Consider the following 9021-nt stretch of genomic DNA (forward strand, 5'->3'; position numbering starts at 1 on the left):
ACCAGCGGGCCCCCCACGAAAGACGGCACTATTTAATTAGCCGTCTCTGATTAACCAAACTTGGCATTCGGCTCCTTTTGCCCTCATCTTTCCCAGCTCCGAATCAATGGCTTTGATATGCTAATTAGGGAGTAATTTAATTTCAAAAGGCCGCAATTAACAAGGGTGTTGTGGACATGCTGTAGTTAAGCGGAGTAATCTAATTTGCATTAGTAACAAGCAGGGACTAATTAGAAGCTTAATTAGACACTTAGATGGCTCTTATATTTACTTTCTTAATGAGATGGAGTGGGATCTTTGGTTCTCTTTTTTTCTTTTTTTTTTTTCTTTTTGTTAATTCTTCCTTTTGGTCATGGTACTTGGAAGGCATGTAGAGGGAGGCCACCTTGCAAGGGCCTGCTGGGAGCATTTTGGGGCCAGAGCCAGTGAAAGTGCGCTGGGGTGTGGTGATGGTGGTGGGGAAAGGTTCAGATTCCAGGGAAATTCCAGAGTGACCACCCTCTGGGCCTTGCCACGTCTGAGGTGGAATTCTGGGGAAGAGCACTGGTTTGGGAGTCAGAAGAGCTATAGGGTTTCAGTTTGGCTCAACCTCCTAGCAGCCAAGTGACCTTGACACATCACTAAACATGTTTGAAGTATGGTTCCTTCATCTGTCAGAGTGCAGGTTGTGTGTGACAGGGTATGGGAAAGAACTTTCAAGGACTCTGAGTGGAATGGTTGTTATTAAAATATATTCACAAATTGTGTGCCCAGGCTTCACTTCCATAAAACTCAGCTCAGAAGTCACCTCCTACAGGAAGCCTTCCCGGAGCACCCCCACTCCCTCTAGGCACCCATAGCTAGCAACCACGCCACCCCCCAGTATCTACTTAACATTTGTAAAGTTGTGTGTGTTTTGTAGGGCAGAGGTTCTCAACCCTGGCTGTACTTGAAGTTTAGAATACTTGGAAGAACTTTGTAAATTATCCATGCCTGGATCCCAGATAATCCAATTAAATTGATCTGGGGTGGAACCTAGGTATGATTTTTTTTAATTTTTGGCCCCACTGCATGGCATGTGGGATCTTAGCTCCCTGTCAGGGGATTGAGCCCACGCCCCCTGCAGTGGAAACTCAGAGTCTTAACCACTGAACCGCCAGGAAAGTCCCAGTATGTGTATTTTTTAAATGCTTGTGTTTGTCTGTATGTCTTCCTTTCTCCACCAAACTATAACCCACCCCCGCAAAGCAAGGGCTGTGTTTTATCCCCCTCTGTGTGTCCAAATGCCAGTACCCACTGTGCCCAGTGTCAGCTGCAGGCAGAGAGGCCCATCACCCAGCTATGTGCCCAGATTTGACAGGGTCGGTAGTGTTGGGTTCTCGATACCATAAGCAGAATCTGAGAATCCCCTGAAGAAGGAGCTGAGGAGAATGGAGGAAGATAGCTTAAAAAAAAAAAGCTTGTGAGTCCTCTGGGACAGGGGTGCACTGCTGAAGGTAGGGCAAAGGAATAAGTGTATCAGGAGCCTTAAAACTGTACAATTCTACCTAAACCTGTATCCTAAGCAACTAGGAATGGAGAATATTCTGTTCACGTGAGGGCGTTTATTACAGTGTCTAAGCGAAAACACAGGCAGCAGCCTGGATGTCCAGCTTTAGGGGATTTGCTCAATAAATCCTGGAACACACAGCCCATTCAAATGACTCTGTGACCACTGAAAACTGTTAATTAAAATATTTGATGTCATGTGGAAATGGTTATGACCATAAGTGGTGAGTGGGAAAACAGAAAAATTCAAACCATGTACAGATTATGAGCCCAAGCTCACGTTTTACATGTTTATATGCCCAAAGAGGGTGAAAATGGATGAGACTGGAAGGGGTGGATCCCAAAAGGATCTTATGAGGTACTTATAAGTCTCCTTACTTTTTCTTCATACTCTTCTACCAGGACATCTTACTTTTATGATTAGAAAATAAAGTTATTGAAATCTGGGGGAGAGGACTTCCCTGGTGGCACAGTGGCTAAGAATCCTCCTGCCAACGCAGGGGACACGGGTTCGATCCCTGGTCTGGGAAGATCCCACATGCCGCAGAGCAACTAAGCCTGTGTGCCACAACTACTGAACCTGTGCTCTAGAGCCCACAGGCCACAACTACTGAAGCCCACGCACCTAGAGCCCTTGCTCCGCAGCAAGAGAAGCCACTGCCATGAGAAGCCCGCACACTGCAACGAAGACCCAGCGCAGCCATAAATAAACAAACTTGGGGGAGAACCTGGAACAGACAGCCCAGGATGGTGGCTCCCCTTCCAAATCAGAGGTTGCTGCAGCCTTTTAGAGGTGTGTCCTCACCCTGCCACATGCACTAGCTCCTTGGGCTTGGAAGTTTTGTGCCAAGAAGAGGCCTTGAATGGTCCCTAAAGTTGGACCAGATAGCTCCTAGTGTGTCATTTAGGGAGACTCTCAGGCTGAAGTGGGAGTCTTAGGGAGAAAACCGAGGGTGCCAGCCTCTGACCCACACAAGGGAGAGTCCCCGAGTACAGGGAGGGCATGGGCCTGGAGAGGGTTTGAGCTTCTTCTGGAACTCTGACAGCCCCATCTGCTTGAGGAGAGACACTGCCGGGCTGATCAGAGAACCAAGTAGTCGTGTGACTCGCATCACCCTGCTCTGGTGTGGGGACCCATTTTGGAGCTACAGAGACATTCTAACCCTTGGATTCTGTCTCACTTTCCTCAAATGCCAAACCATAAGGCTAGGATGAGGGGATGGGATCTGGACTTGCTGGGTCCCCATAACTGTAGTTAATACCCTTCTCTGAACACCTTCTCTGGCAGTGTATTTTATTTGATACCACAGCAACCCTGAAAGGAAGGGTTATTGGTATTAGCTTCGTATGGTAAACAAGGAAACCAAGGCTCAGAATGGTGACCTCACTGCTCATGTTCTAATTACAGAGGTAATAAGAGATCAGAGCGGGGTCAGCAGGTAGGATGCCAAATGAGGGGCTGATAAGAAAGTCTGAGGCCCAAAGTGGCTCCTGCCTGAGCCCTCCCTCACCTGGTGGCCTGAAGCCAGTGGGCCTTTGGGGCCTGAGCTGAATGGGGAAGGGGATCCCTGGGTCTTGGGATGAGAGATTGGGAAGTATCCCAAGTTACTTGAAATGTCAGTGCTCATTGCTCTGAAAAGCCCTCTGCTTTCCGTCCCTTGACACAAGTAAGAGCTGATAGCAGGACAGCTAGAGAGAAAGGAAAAGAAAGAGAAAGAAGGAAATAGAGGGCATCCTCATGCCCTGTTCTGTGTGGTACCCACTTAGGTGTCTTTTTATATAATCTAGAAATGTGTCCATTTCAAAGACGTTTTGCTCCGAAGAAGGTCTGAAACCAGTGACTTCTCTTGTAAAATAAGGGCGTTTGCATATGCTGGTCCCCTGCATTCAGTGTACCTGACCCATACCCGCTCATTCTTTTCTAAGTATAGATGCCATTTTAAAAGGAAGCCTTCCCTGTCCCCGTGTAAATTAGATCCCCCTGTTTATTCCCTGCACTCATATTTGATAGAATTTATTTTATTTGAGCTTATCTGTTTGTGTCCTTGTTTATCATCTGCCTCACCTCCTGGGAACATTAGCTCCAGGAGAGCGGGGCCTGTGCCCTGTTCTGTTCAGGTCTGCACACACACAGCCTGGCACATGGGTAAGTGCTTAAATATTTGTTGAACCAATGAATGGATGAAGGGTCATTGCCGGTGAAATATTCTCCTGGCCAGCGTCAGAGGAGAGAGAAGAATGACTTTGTTCATGACCATAACTCCACTAGTGGCTAAACTTTCGAAAAGGCAAATGCCAGGTTTACCCAGGAAAAAAAGGGAGGGGAAATAGGACCTCCATTATTACCAGTTGCCCTCAAAGCAGCCAGGACACCTGTACTGGCTTGTGTTTTGTAAGCCTGTAGGGGTCCAGGACCGAATTTCAGTTTCCTGCAGATAGGTCTTCAGTGCTTAGCTCAATGGGGCACGAAATCCATGTTGAATGAATTAATGGTCTTGGAGGTAGGTCATCTCGTTTTGGCCACCAGGAAGCTCATAACCGAAAGCCAGTGCTCATCGTTGAAGCCCTGTTGTATTGGACAGACAGCATCAGCATTGCCTGGGAACTTTTTAGAAATGAATTCTCAGGCTCATTCCAGAGACCTAAAATCAGAAGCTCCAGGCCTGGGGCCCAGGAATCTGTATTTTAACAAGCCCTCCAAGGTGATTCTGATGCACTCAAGTGTGAGATCCTCTGGCTTAAGATCTCGGCCTGTTTATTCTCCCTTCCTACTACCCCATGATACTACATTTTAAGTAGCTTTATCTGTCTTTTATTGCAGTCTGCTTCCCAGTCTTTCTTGGAAGTTGATAGGGGTATGCATTATAAATTGGTAGTTACATCTAGTCTAGTTTCCCCCATCATACAGAGAAGAAAAGGGGAGAACTAACTTGGCCCAAGTCACACAGCAAGTTGGTGATAGAGCTGGGGCTAGAAGCCAGTTTCCCAACTTCTAGTCTCAGGCTTTCAGCTGTCTCTCCAACTAGGTTCTAGGTTTCCAAAAGGGCTGTGTCTGCTATTTCAACTCAAATCACCACCATTGCTCTGGGTACAGGTTACCTGTGGTCACGTCCCCACCCGCCGTGCTCCCCTAAGAGCTGGGGGTGCGCCCCATCTCAGGCTGAGCGCATGCACGTGTGCGCCCTGCGGGACGCGCGCCGGGAGAGAGAGCGCGCTGGGGACTGCCCCGCCCCTTCCCTCCTTCCCTTCCTCCCTCCCTCGCGGGTAAACTCCGGGCATCCATCAGTCTGTTAATTGCACTAATTAGAGATCGCGGAGGTGTTAATTGGAAAACCCTGGTATTGTGCCTGTTTGGGGAAGAAAACGTCAATAAAAATTAATTGATGAGTTGGCAGGGCGGGCGGCGCGGGTTCGCAACGAGGCGTAGGGTGTCGTGGCAAATGTTACGGCTCAGATTAAGCGATTGTTAATTAAAAAGCTACGGTAATTAATACTCCGTACACCATATGGGCCCGCGGAAAAGGCACAAAAAGTTTCTACGCGTGTGGGGCTCCCCCGTCCTTTTCCCCTCCCCCGAAAGCACCCTAGCCCTTGGGTCCTCCCTTTGGCCCCAAGGTAGGTGGAACTCGTCACTTCCGGCCAGGGAGGGGACAGAGGCGGACCCGGGCGCGTTCTGAAGCGGCCCTCATTGAGAGCCCGCGTTCTTCGAAGGGCCAGGAGCCTCGGGAAGTGGGACCCCCACGCACACCCTCCCCCCCCCGGCGGCCCGCAGACTCCCGCGGAGCGGAAGAGGCGGCTGTGGCTTTGACCCTGCTTGCTTGCTTGCTTCCTTTCTTCCTCCCTCCCTCCCTCCCTTACTTCCTTCCTTTCGACGGCGTCGTCTGCGGGAGCGTCGGGGTACTGGCCAAAGGCTCCGAGGTGCCCTGGCTCCCCAAGGGAACCCTGAGAGACGGAAGACCAGGACCTACCCAAGGACAGGACCAGCGCCCCAGACAAAAAATCCTAGAGCACAGGAAATGACTTGGCCTCTGCCCCCAGCGCAGCGTAGGAGAGGGTGCAGGGAAGGCAGGGGTGGGCCTCAATTTTAGCAAATCCTAGAAAGGCCTTCTAATTTCCTCTCCTTACTTGTTGGTATGAGCCCAGTGACTTGCCCAAGGTCACACAGCTGGCCCTTGAAACCTGATGGTCTCATTCCCAGAGCGCCTCTCCACTTCTGCAGGTAGTCAGCAGCTCTTTGCTGAGGAAATGGGTACCTGGGGCGGGAGCATGGATTGGCAGGATAGGAGTGTGTGGAGAGAGGCGAAAGGGTGGGAGTGAATGGAGGAGGGGGCTCCTGGAGGGTCCCCCTCGGTACCAGAGCAGGCAGCCCTGGTCCCCATTGGGAAATTTGAGGCATACATTTCCCTTTGGGAAAGGGACAGCTGTGATTTAAGTGGAGCCTCCGTGGCTCTCACCAGCCGCTAGAACACGGTGGCTTCTTGTGTACATACTGACGAGGGATTTTTTCCTCCTCGAGTTTTCAAGTCAGAAGAGACCTTCAAGACCACCTCTCCATGTAGGGATGGGGAAATGGAGGCCCAGAGAAGGAGGAGGACAGAGAAGTCACAGCTGGTTGTGACTGAGCTCAGGCCCCCTGACACCCAGTCCCCTGCCTTCTCTAGCCAGAGTCCAGGCTCCCATGGACTCTGCCTTTCCCCCCTCCAGCCCACACCCTTGTGGTGGGTGCAGGGCACGGATATCAAGGCCTGCCTCCAGTACCCCACTCCACCCCACCCCATCCCTACCTGGCGGGGCGCCAGGCACCCAGAGCCTGCTCACCCACAGTGCAGGGAGCACCGCAGTGCTGTTGCAACACCTGCACACAGACAGGCAAGGAGGCTTGAGGCTGCCGCTGTGCTTCTCAGGAGGACAGGTGTCTCAGGACAGAGGTGAGGAGAGTCCTGGGAGCACCCACTTGCAGGTTTGGATTGGTATTGGTGGACAGGCAGGCGCGAGCCTGGAAGGAGGTGAAGGCCCCGGGAGGGGGCAGAGCAGCGCGCCACGTGGGAATTAATGCCGTTCGTACAGCCTGCGGAAATGACTTTTCAAATGCATATAATCTCAAGCATGCAGATGAGAGGCTGGCTTCACCCTGTTTAATATGAATGATCGGCCCTTGAATAGCTGTTATTACAGCCACATTGCAGCAATTACTTTGTTCACTGGGTGTCGCTCTGTCGCCCGCCCCCCCAATAAAAAGAAAAGAAAAGGGCACCTCTGTTTGCATCCTCCTTCCTTTTTTCTTCCTTTTCCAAACTTGCTGTCTGAGCAACTTTATGGTGTGTGTGAATGTTGGAAGGGGGGCACTCTCCCTTACCCCAAGAAGAAACTGCTGGATTCTCTCTCCTTTCTCCTGTGCACACACACCCCTGAGGCTCTGGTCTTTGTCCCCTGGGGCCCAGGAGTTTTCAGATCTCAGGGAAGTAGACTTGGAATCGGGGCAGGCAGCTGTTCTCCACCCCCAGCAGGGCCAGGGTCAGGCAGAGGGAGAGCAGAGCGGCCCCTGCTGTCTCCCCATCCCCCTCGTGTAGCTGGGGCCCAGGCCTGAGTGAGGGAAGGTGCTCTGTGGGCTGCTGGGAGGGATCCGGGTGGGCGGTTGTGGGGAGGGGCTGGAGCCCTGTGCTCTGGCGGATGGAGGACGGTGCCCACCCCATCCATCATTTGGTAGCTACTGGCCCTGGGGCTGACACGACCATTAAGGCCGGAGACCAAGTGCTCAGTCTCTTCTGAACCGTTGCCCCCAACCTTGCCCTTGCCCCTGGCCCAGCTCCTCACAGAACCCAGGATTGGGAGCAGCAGCTGGCGGGTGGGGGAGCAACAAGCCCTTGGGAACACAGAGAAATGCACAAACGTGGGACACTCCAGCAGCACAGGGTCACCCAGGAGGCCACACAGGTCCACTGGGACAGACACCTAGAGTCACAAGAGCAGGGTGACATGGCACACACGTGAACTAGTGGCCTCCCCACGGGCCTTTCACAGTGCTCTGTCCCCCCAACCCCCCACGCACACCTAGATACTCTCACTATCTTCCCCACTCTGCTGACAGTGGGGACAAAAACAGCAAATGGCCCAATAGAGTGAGGAGAAAGAGTTCCTCCAGAGCGAAAGAGAATTGGGGAGCTGCCACCTCGGAGAAGGAACTCGGGAAATAATCCTTCCAGCAGTTTCTCTATTAAGGCCCTCCTGCACCTGTTTATTGGGTCAGGGACACCGTGTGGTTGTGGGGTCTGCCAAGGCCGAAAGGTAATCAAGAAGGGAGGAAAGAACGCTGGCTGCCTTCCAGCCCGATCGCTGTGTGATCTGGGCCAGGTCTTTGACCTCTCTGAGCCCAGGGTGTTCACCCTTACAAATAGGGCAGGTGAAGAAGGGACACATCATTATTGGCGCTTACTCTGCCAGGTGGTTTGCATGTGCTGTTTTATTTACTCCTCACAGGATCTGAGAGGCTTGGCGTAATTACTTACACAAAAACAAAGAAACTGAGGTTTAGGGAGTTTAAGACTTATGTCAAAGATCAGTGGGGAATACCAACTGTGTCCTGTTTGGCTGAAACTTTTGTTCCTCTCAGGGGGCTGTGAATCTGACGATAGCTGGAGACCCCAGACTTTGAGAACAGCTCTGCATACTGAAGTCCCCCATCTGCTTCATAGTCTGTGTACGAGCCCCTGAGATAGTACAGCCTCCGTGAGTTGTAGAAGGAAACCCAGGCCTCCTCCTCGCTAACCATAGCCATCCCAGTCATACCCTCTCTCTTTCTGAGCGTGTTTCAGCGACTCTTGAGAGGCAGTTGGGGGAGATGGGGGAAGATATGGGATTCAGGCCTTGACTCTGCCTTGGGTAAATCCTCTGACTGTCTGGACCCTCAGTTTCCCATCTGTAAAATCAAGATGATAATAACTATCTCCCGGGACTTCCCTGGTGGCACAGTGGTTAAGAATCCCCCTGCCAATGCAGGAGACCCAGGTTTGAGCCCTGGTCCAGGAAGATCCCACACGCTGTGGAGCAACTAAGCCCGTGCACCACAACTACTGAGCCCACGTGCCACAACTACTGAAGCCCGCACCCCTAGACCCCGCGCTCCGCAGCAAGAGAAGCCACTGCAATGAGAAGCCTGTGCACCGCAACAAAGGGTAGCCCCAACTCTCCGCAACTAGAGAAAGCCCTTGTGCAGCAACGAAGACCCAACGCAGCCAAAAATAAATAAATACATTTTTTAAAACCCCCAAAAAACTATTCTCCCACAATTCTTGTGAGAAGGGCTCTTGCTGCCTGTAGAGACAGTAAATATTGAGTGTCTGCTTTGGGCCAGGTGCTGGTCTGGAGGCCTTAGAATGGAAGGTCAGAGAAGTCGGACCACCAGCTGCCTTCGTTGCACAGCTCCAGGCCCAGCAGAGGGTCTAGCACCCAACATTTGCTGGGAAAATGGCAGCGGCTTTTGCTGTGTGTGTTGAG

General features: G+C 51.7%; 1 protein-coding gene across 1 annotated transcript in view; it reads left to right on the forward strand.

Annotated features, from left to right (window-relative positions):
• Window positions 1-6412: 6412 nt before the first annotated feature.
• The window catches only part of FOXP4 (forkhead box P4), a 35384-nt gene continuing 32775 nt past the window's right edge, over window positions 6413-9021 (forward strand). Inside the window, exon 1 of the mRNA XM_024766232.1 lies at window positions 6413-6455. The gene's annotated coding sequence lies outside the window, so the exon portion shown is untranslated. The remainder of the gene's footprint in view (window positions 6456-9021) is intronic.

The sequence above is a fragment of the Neophocaena asiaeorientalis genome, unplaced genomic scaffold, assembly GCF_003031525.2.
Source record: "Neophocaena asiaeorientalis asiaeorientalis breed wild unplaced genomic scaffold, Neophocaena_asiaeorientalis_V1.1 scaffold46, whole genome shotgun sequence".
Taxonomy (NCBI): Eukaryota; Metazoa; Chordata; class Mammalia; order Artiodactyla; family Phocoenidae; genus Neophocaena; species Neophocaena asiaeorientalis.